General features: G+C 40.6%; 1 non-coding gene across 1 annotated transcript; it reads right to left on the reverse strand.

Annotated features, from left to right (window-relative positions):
- Positions 1-7,333: 7,333 nt before the first annotated feature.
- LOC116477794 (U1 spliceosomal RNA) lies at positions 7,334-7,498 on the reverse strand. The gene has a single exon (XR_004250645.1). It is a non-coding gene; the product is annotated as a U1 spliceosomal RNA (small nuclear RNA).
- Positions 7,499-9,248: the final 1,750 nt, after the last annotated feature.

Consider the following 9,248-nt stretch of genomic DNA (forward strand, 5'->3'; position numbering starts at 1 on the left):
CTCTGGCCTCGCCCCGCCTCGCCCATCCGCCGCGGCGCGTTGAGCGGGGAGGCGCGAGGGAGCCGCCCCCGCGGTCTGCGCGCTTGCCCAGCGGCTCCCGGGTCCGCGTTCCAAGTGGAACCGGAGCCCGGGCGCGGGCGCCCACGTTCCATTCCCGGGAAGGCCTGGGAAGGGAGGGAATCGCTCACCCGCCAGCCCGCCTGCAGGGAAAGGGCTCCTGGAGCTGTCGATGCCTGGCCGACGCTGAGATAACTCTTGGGTCCCCGTTAACCACCAGCCACTTCTGCCTCGATTCACCAAAGTGCAGGGAAAGAACCTTTTGGTGAGATGGTGTGAATTGGCGACATCCAGCCTGAGCTGAAGTCTCCAGCGGGGCAAAGAAATCTTTCCATTTGCAAACTACCAAGGCTGACTTGTGCATTTGGCGGGCCTCCTGCCCCTGATTTTCCTGGTTTGGAGATGCTTTCTCGATCTTTGGTTGGCTTCTGTCTCCACACATTGTGGGGATCCCAGGGATTCGTCATAGGACTCTCGGATCGCTGGTGCCTCCACCGTGATCTCCGGTCTCCCTCCGGTCTCCCAGCACTGACTTCTAGCAACAGAATCCTGCATGAGGGCCTAGGCATAGAACTTTATTTCCACTCTTCTGAACACATCTAACGTGATGCTCTGCAATTGTCTGAAATTTATCCTACCCTAAGCCATTATCTTGTCCCCTTCTCTGGAACCTGCTTCACTTCCCGTATCCCAAGGTGAGGTTTGGGTCTTCGCTGTCCTCCTCACTTCCCGGGCCACTCTTCTTCATGGAAGGCTCGCGGTTTACCCTCCACCGCCTACACCACATATTCTTGTTACTTTTGCCCCACAAATATCTCCCTGATATGATCTCTGTTTCTCACTCCTGCTGGCTTGATCTTATGTCTTGCATTATTCCGCATTAGAACAATTGATCCCTGTCAACTCCATCTCTATTCTCCACGTCGGTGTCCTCACTATTTCCAGGTTATATTGCAGAACCAAAGCTGCTTATTTGTCACGTTGATGCTTAGACACCTCTGTGGGCTTCTGGCAGCTGAAAGGATAAAATTTAATTTCTGTGGTTTGGTTTAGTAAATTCTCATAATCTGCTCCTATATTTGTTTGTCAGGGCTGCCATAACAAAGTACCAGAGACTGGGTGGCTTAACAGGAATTGATTTGCTCACCTCGTCTCTACAAAAAATACAAAAATTAGCCAGGCTTTGTGGCGTGTGCCTTTGGTCGCAGCTACTCGGGATGCTGAGGTGGGAGGATCGCTTGAGCCCGGGAGGCAGAGGATGTAGTGAGCTGAGATCGGGCCACTGCACTCCAAGTGACAGAGTGAGACTCTGTCTCATAAAGAAAGAGAGAGAAGAAAGAGAGAAAGAAAAAAAGAAGGAAGGAAGGAAAAAGAAAAGAAAAAAATGTATTTTCTCACGAGGTATTGGCAGAGTTGGTTTCTTCTGAGGCCTATCTCCTTGGCTTGCAGATGGCCCCGCTTTTGTGTCCTCACGCCGTCTTCCCTCTTCCCTCTGTATGCGTCTGTGTCCTAATTGTCTATTCTTATACATCATATTGGATTAGGGCCTACCCTCATGACCTTGTTTTCACTTCATTACTTCTGTAAAGACCCTGTCTCCAAGTATGGTCATGTTCTGAGGTAATGGGGGTTAGGACTTCAACACAGAAATTTTGGGGAGGACACAATTTAGCTATAACAGCTCTTAATCTACTCCTCTAGCATGGCCTCCCATGCCATCCATCCACCTTAACGAATTATTCATTTGTTCCCTAGGCACATATAACATGCTGCTAATATTTAGGTAGTTGTGGCTACCTATTACCTGATCCCGCCGTTTACTAATTTAGATATTCATGTTCTTCTCTTAACTGTGAGCTTCTCAAAGGCAAGACTAGTGGGTCTGGGGCACAGCCCTAGCTCATGCTATTCATCAGTTCATTCTGAAGACATTTCCTGTGCCCTGAATTAAGATCTGGGCATGTAGAGTGGAGTATGATACAGCCTTGGCCCTCAAGAGGAGACAGACCAAAAATCAGAGATTACCAAGTGGGTTAAGGGTTATGGTGCCTGTCATCCAAGGACCTTCTGAAGCTGAAGATGTCCTGAATAGCACCACCAGCACTGCAGAGTCAACGGATTTTTACAGACACATTCCAACAGAGGAGAGCCAGGCCTCGAAAGAGAATGCAGAATCTGAGCCAAAGGGTCCTCTGGAGAATAGGCCTAGTACAATGTTTTCAAATTGTGATCAGAAGATCTCCAGCATCACTTGGAGCACTTGCTAAAAATATAGATACTGGGTCCCCTTTCCAACCTTATTGACTCAAAATCTTCCGGATTCCAGTCCTGAAATTCTGAATCTTCACAGGGGATTCTCAGGCATCCAAAGTTTGAGAAGCACCAATGTGTTCCAAATGGAAGAGGTTTCATAAATATTTCCCCCACATTTCTATACTTCACTGTTAGCACTAGTGAAGCAATCATCTGGAATCCCAGACTTAGAAGAAAATTCAGTGGTCTTTGAGTCAGGTTACTCTATGCTTGTGCCTGCAGTCACTAATTCATTGTAAGGACCCTGGAGCCAGACTGCCTGGATTCCGATTTTGCTCCCTACTTCCTAGCTGTGTGACCTTAGGAAAGTCACTTTATCTCCTTGTACTGCCAACAATGAGGATAATGATAATGCCTACCTCATAGGGTTGTTGTGAGGATTAGGTGAATTAATACATGTGTTTTAGTTCATTCGGGCTGCTATAAAAAATATCATGGCCAGGTGTGGAGGCTCACGCCTGTAATCCCAGCACTTTGGGAGGCCGAGGAGGCAGAGAATGGTGTGAACCGAGTGGGTTGCAGTGACGAGTCGTGCCATGATCCAGCCTGGGTGACAGTGAGATCCGTCTCCCCATATATATATATATAAATATATATATATAAAATGTACTGGGTGGCTTATAAACAATAAACCTTTATTTCTGACAGTTCTGGAAGCTGGACGGTCCAAGATCATGCTGCCAGCAGATTTGTTGTCTGGTGAGGGTACACTTTCTGGTTCATAGACTGCACCTCCTAGCTGTGTCTTATGGTAGAAGGGGCAAAAGAGCTCCCTTGAGCTGCTTCTCTAAGGGCACTCATCCCATGTGTGAGGGCTCCACCCCCATGATGTAATCACCTCTCAGAGGCCCCACCTCCTTATACCATCACTTTGAAGGTTAGGATTTCAGTGTATGAATTATGCGGGGGAACAAAAACACCCAGACCACAGCAAGTGGAACACCGTCTGACATGTACGTGCTAATAGTGTTAGAAGTAGTCTTAGCTCTTATAGCTTAATTATGATAACTGTTTTCATCTATTATAATTGCTTTTGTGGATGTCTTTGTTAGTGTTAGAAGTGGTCTTATCTCTTATATCTTAATTTTGATAATTATTTTCATCTATTATAATTGCTTTTGTGGATGGCTTTGTTCCAGCTAGGCTGTGAGTTTCTGGAAGCCTCCATGCCAATCCTAGAGGTTTCCATAACAAATACTAAACACCTACTATATGCCAGGCACAATACTAGGAGAGATGGCAATTCATTAAATAGGAGAAAAGCCCAGCTCTCATAGAGGTGAGCTAATATTTTACAGGGTTTGAGAGGATTCAGAAAAGGGATTGTCCACGCTGGCATGGGTAGGGAAGGTAGGTAGGGCCAGATCGTGGGAAGCCTCAGATGCATGTTAAGGAGTAAGACTCTCTATAGCTAATGATAACGTAAATAGGCCTTTTTTTTCTTTCTAGAGTGTCAGTTCCTATTTAAAACAAAATCTGAAATCTTCTTCCTGAAACTATATCCTCACCCTTAAAAGAATTCAAATTGATTGGAAATGTGTCTGCACATACATAATTCAGAGTTATATGTGTGCTTACCCAAAATTTTCTTTACAAATTATTGCAAGAAATGTAATCATTAAAAATTCACAGCAATTTTCGTGTAATACCACTTAAATAGCATTTGGTCCATTGCACCCTAAATCTTACGTTTTGGAGTTTCAATATTAATTTCAAACTTAATTTTCATAAACCCAACACCAGCCATTTAATATATTTCCTGTTCAAATACTTACTCATTCCTTCTAGCTTACTAAGGTTCCCTTTTGTGCTTTTATGTTAATTTGTTTCTCCCCTTTAGAGTGCCCAGCTTTTGCTCAAGCAGGCCCTGAGGCTGTAAATTTCTCTCCCTACCCACAGAATTCCTTCCTTTAATACCCGTCTGAAGACCTTACTTCTAATAAGACATTTTCCATTATTAAATAAGTGACATGCACAAAGTTTTTTTCATCTCATTTCCACAATCCTGTTGTCACATTACAAATTTCCATCATCTGTAGGGTCTGGAAATATTGAGTGGGATAGATAACATGGCCTGGCTGCTGTTTTTTTTTTTTTTCATCAGTGTGCTGGATCCTCCTGGACACGCTGCACAAATCTCACCTCAGTCTTAGTGGCACTGTGGACGCTGGAAGGAGCCATTTTAAAAGGCAACCTTAAACAGTTCAGTCTAATTTAATATTAGTGGCCTCCACACCTCTGACTCTTGTATTATCAGAATTGCCTGTTTGGCTTTTATTTTCCAGTGTGAACTGATGAAACAGACACAAACTGAAGTACCCATTGGTTTCGCGGTCTCCACCTCGAGAGGAAATCCAAAAGGAGTTTCTGGCATGTGTGGTGTTGCTTAGCAATTTACCCAAACAAACATGTTTCCTCCTCATTTTTTTCCCTAGTACTTATTTACTCAAGAACATTGTAAAATCAGTTTTTACCACTTGACATCTGAAATCATTAGAAGAAAATCTGGTGTTTTGGGCTCTATGAGAAGAACTACTAACCACAGTAAGACTTTGACTTTACTTTGTTTCTCATTTTGCTGCTTTAATAACATAAAGCTAGGATTTGTGGCCTTCTTCATGACTAGATTTTGGTTTGGATTGGCCTGCATACATCCCTGTCTCTGTAGGGTTATCTTGGCACCATAATTGGCTGGCACCGTGATCTTGATGACCTAATCTCTCTATCTCAATTTCCTTCTCTGGATAATGTGGTTAAATACCCATCTTATAAATCCCCCATGGAATTTTTGTTGAGGACTAATGAAGGAATATTAATACGTTTATAAAATATGTATTGAGTGTCCGCTACATGCCAGGCACTGTGTTGCATTCCAGAGTGACAAAGATAAGACATGATTCCTTCCTTCAACGAGATCAAATCTTATAGTTAAACTGCCTGGAAACATCCATAGATCATTCTCAACTTCTCTACCTATAAAAACTTAGCAATCTTTCTAGACTCAGACTTCATCTCTCCCTGGAACCTTCCATAGACACAATCTTGGCCCCCAGCCTGAATTTACATGCCTCTCTACCCTGTAAACCTTTATTCCAACATTTTCCACCTCATACTGAAAATATCTGTTCACATAGATGTCTTCCTGAGTGGCACATAAGCTCCTGGAGAGCAGGGACCCTGGCTTATTAGCAGCTCAGCAGCCAGTCCGTTTTCTAGTGCAAATTTTCTTGGGGACACCCCCACCTACCCACCCCTGCTGCCATTCTTCCTATATGTGTCTCAGGTGTGGCTGACGCCACTGCTAGCTCCCAAGTGGTGATTGTGGAGCTCAGGCTTGGCCAATCAGCATCACGTCCCCTTGGCCCCTGTGAATGGTATTTCACGAGTATGTTATCCTGTTCTGTTAAAAAAAAAATTAGGCCAGAATTTTTTTTTCCAGTTGTTGGAAAAGAAAAGCTTTTCTTCCCACCAGATTTAGAGTTTTAAAGATGTAAGTCCAGACAAGCTGGCAGCCAAAATGTTAATGCTTAGGGGAAAAATGGTGCCAACAATAGAGATACAAAAAATATTTATAATGTGGATACTGGACGAATACTAAAATTGAACTAATGTTTGGGTGGCCATGCTATTCAAGAACATTATGAAACACATTTTTATTATGTGCCATCTCCTGGTTTTGTCAGAGAGCAGATATGATATTTATTATCTATATTTTTTATCCAAGTTCAAAAGAATTTTGAACAAATTGGAGCCAAGAACAAGAGTTCTCTGAAATACTGTGTGAGACTCTTCTCTTTGTCAACTCTAGTTTATTCACTAATACTCTTTAGGTATAGTTGTTTTTTAAAAAAACTTTAAATCCAATTTTCATAGCCCAGATTTTTCCAAAGCTTATCAGAATTTTTTTCAAATACCTTTTGATGCCAACATGAATGAGGCTTCCAGCATTCCCTGATCTACCAGACTTTGCAGAGTACCTGTTTTATGTCCACTTCATACAATCCTAGATATGATTAGGATGCTAAAGAAGTTGTTTATGCCTGCAAGAAGCTTGTAACTAGCTTGCTATACATGGATAAAACATTTAACCACTAAGAGCTTTAAGACATTCTTCTGGGAAGGTTTTTTAATTTCGTTTTATTTTAAATAAAGATTCTGGAGTCTAACTTCTAGGGATTCTGATTCATTATGTCTCAGCTAGGTCCTAGGAATCTGTATTTTAAGAGACCAGAGCAAAGAGACAGAGAAAGACTAGGTTCTCAGGGCATCATTTGAACCCCTGAGTTAGAACTAATTGAAGCTAGATCCACCCCTGGACTCCATGAACCAAAAAATATCCTTTTAAAAAATTTAAAAAATAATTTTAACTTTACCCTTGCCCCTTTCCCTCCCTCCTCTTGTATTCCCCACTGTCTATTGTTGCCATCTTTATCCATGGGCACCCAATGGTTAGCTCCCACTTATAAGTGAGAACATGTGGTATTTGGCTTTCAGTTACTATGTTAATTTGTTTAGGATAATGGCCTCCAGCTGCATCCATGTTGCTGCAAAGGACATGAGTTTGTTCTTTTTCGTAGCTGCATAGTATTCCATAGTGTATACGTACCATGTTTTAAAAAATCCAATCCATCATTGGTGGGCACCTAGATTGACTCTATGTCTTTGCTATTATGAATAATGCTGCAATGAACATACAGGTACACGTCTTTGTAATATTATTTATGGCATTCCCATCAGCAATAAATAAGAGTTCTTTTTCCACATCCTCAACAGCAGTAGCATTATCAGTGTTTTGGATTTGGGCCATTCAAATGGGTGGGCAATTGGATCTCGTTGTTTTAATTTGCAATTCCTTAATGACATATATGTGGAGCATCTTTTCATATGCTCAGTTGCCATCTGTACATCTTCTTTGGTAAGGTGTCTGTTCAGGTTGTTGGCTCATTTTTTTCCTTTTATTTACCAGGGAAAAGCATGAATTCAGTATGCTACTACCACAAATTACGCAGTTGAGTCTCCCACATTTGGAGAAATCACAGGGATCAGCAAGTCTGCAGTGGAATAGAGAAGCCTTGCCCTAGGAAAAACTACCCTTGTGGTCATGGTATCTACCCTGCCTGGTAATCTTTTGGGCCTATTTTTCAATTGGTGGCTTATTTTCTTATTGAACTTTAAGGGTTCTTTGTACATTTTGAATCACAATCCTTTATCAGATAGGTCTTTTGCAAATATTTCCTCTCAGTCTGTGGCTTATCTTCAATTTTTTTTTTAATTTATCAACTTTTTTCAGTAGCTGATATAGTTTGGCTCTGTGTCTCCACTCAAATCTTAATCTCCAGTTGTAATCCCGACATGTCAAGGGAGGGAGGTGATTGAATTATAAAGGCAGTTTCCCCCATGCTGTTCTTGTGACAGTGAGTGAATTCTCATGAGATCTGATGGTTTTATAAATGGCAGTTTTTCCTGCATCCTCACTTCTCTCTCCTGCCACCAGGTGAAGTTCCTTGCTTCCCCTTCACCTTCCGCCATGATTGTAAGTTTCCTGAGGCCTCCTCAGCCATGTGGAACTGTGAGTCAATTAAACCTCTTTCCTTTATAAATTACCCAGTCTTGGATAGTATCTTTATAGCAGTGTGAGAACGGACTAATAGAGTAGCCTTTGACCTTTCTTCTTAAAGATAAGGATATTAGCAATTGTAAACTTTTTACCAACAAACACCTTTTAAAATAAATATCTTTTATTACATTGCCAAAGTCTATAAACTTTCATTTTGTTGTACAACAGCAAATATAACTTATTTTATATATTTAAATTTTTCATTGTTCACTACCAGTACTTTTTTAAAAGCATATTATCTTTATAGTCATTAACATATTGTTAAATTTCTATTTTATAGAAGACAGTTCCTAGTACTGTTTAATTTACAGAGATAAAAGAGAAAATATGCAGATCCAACTTCTAAGAGCATTCCATATTATACACCAAGCTTATTCCTGAAAACAATGACCCAGAAAACCACATGAAAGAGTTTTATTATGGATATCCTAAAACAAGTAACTATAAGTTTCAGATATATATAGAATATTCCACAGTTCCTATAATCAAAATTCATGAGTTTTCTGATCACCTTCAATGTTTGTACTGAGTTACACACCGCTGTTACCTTAAAGAAAACCATTAAAAATAAAGCTAGTTTTCTCTTTTTTTTCAACTTTTATTTTAGACTCAGAGGTACATGTGCAGGTGTGTTACCTGGGTATATTGTGTGATGCTGAGATTTGGGGTATGAAAGATCCTGTCATCCAGGTACTGAGCACAGTACCCAATAGTTAGTTACTACCAGTACTTTACAAACATGAATTTTTCTTCCTTGAATTTTTTTCTCTTGATTTAATCCTTCTGGAGTAGATTTTTTATTAGGTGTTTTTTTTTATTTGTTTTCAAAGAACAACCCATTAATGTTTCATTATTCCCCAAATCTGTTTAAAATTAAGAAGGCCTTTCTGTTACCATAGACATAAAATGAATGGATTGGGCATTATATTTTTGGCTTATTCTTCTCTCCTCCTCTTTAGGATTTTCTAAATATTCCTCCACTTTCCTCTGACATTAAATGTTGTTTTGGGAAAAGTAGGAGATCAAATTAAACCCATTGTTTTTCTCTCAGGCTGAGTAGATGACTTTATTTTATTATTATTATTATTTGGCCCAAAAGTTATGTCTGTTTAGTGAAATTATTATTATTAGTATTGTTATTGTTATCCTGCTCTCAGATACATCTTTCTGTTGATTATTCAGCATAATTATTTACCTAGGAGATACTGTGCATGTTTAATCAGCAAATTCAAATTTTCACTTATTTTAACAAGGTTTTCTT

The sequence above is a fragment of the Hylobates moloch genome, unplaced genomic scaffold, assembly GCF_009828535.3.
Source record: "Hylobates moloch isolate HMO894 unplaced genomic scaffold, HMol_V3 SCAFFOLD_2, whole genome shotgun sequence".
Classification (NCBI taxonomy): domain Eukaryota; kingdom Metazoa; phylum Chordata; class Mammalia; order Primates; family Hylobatidae; genus Hylobates; species Hylobates moloch.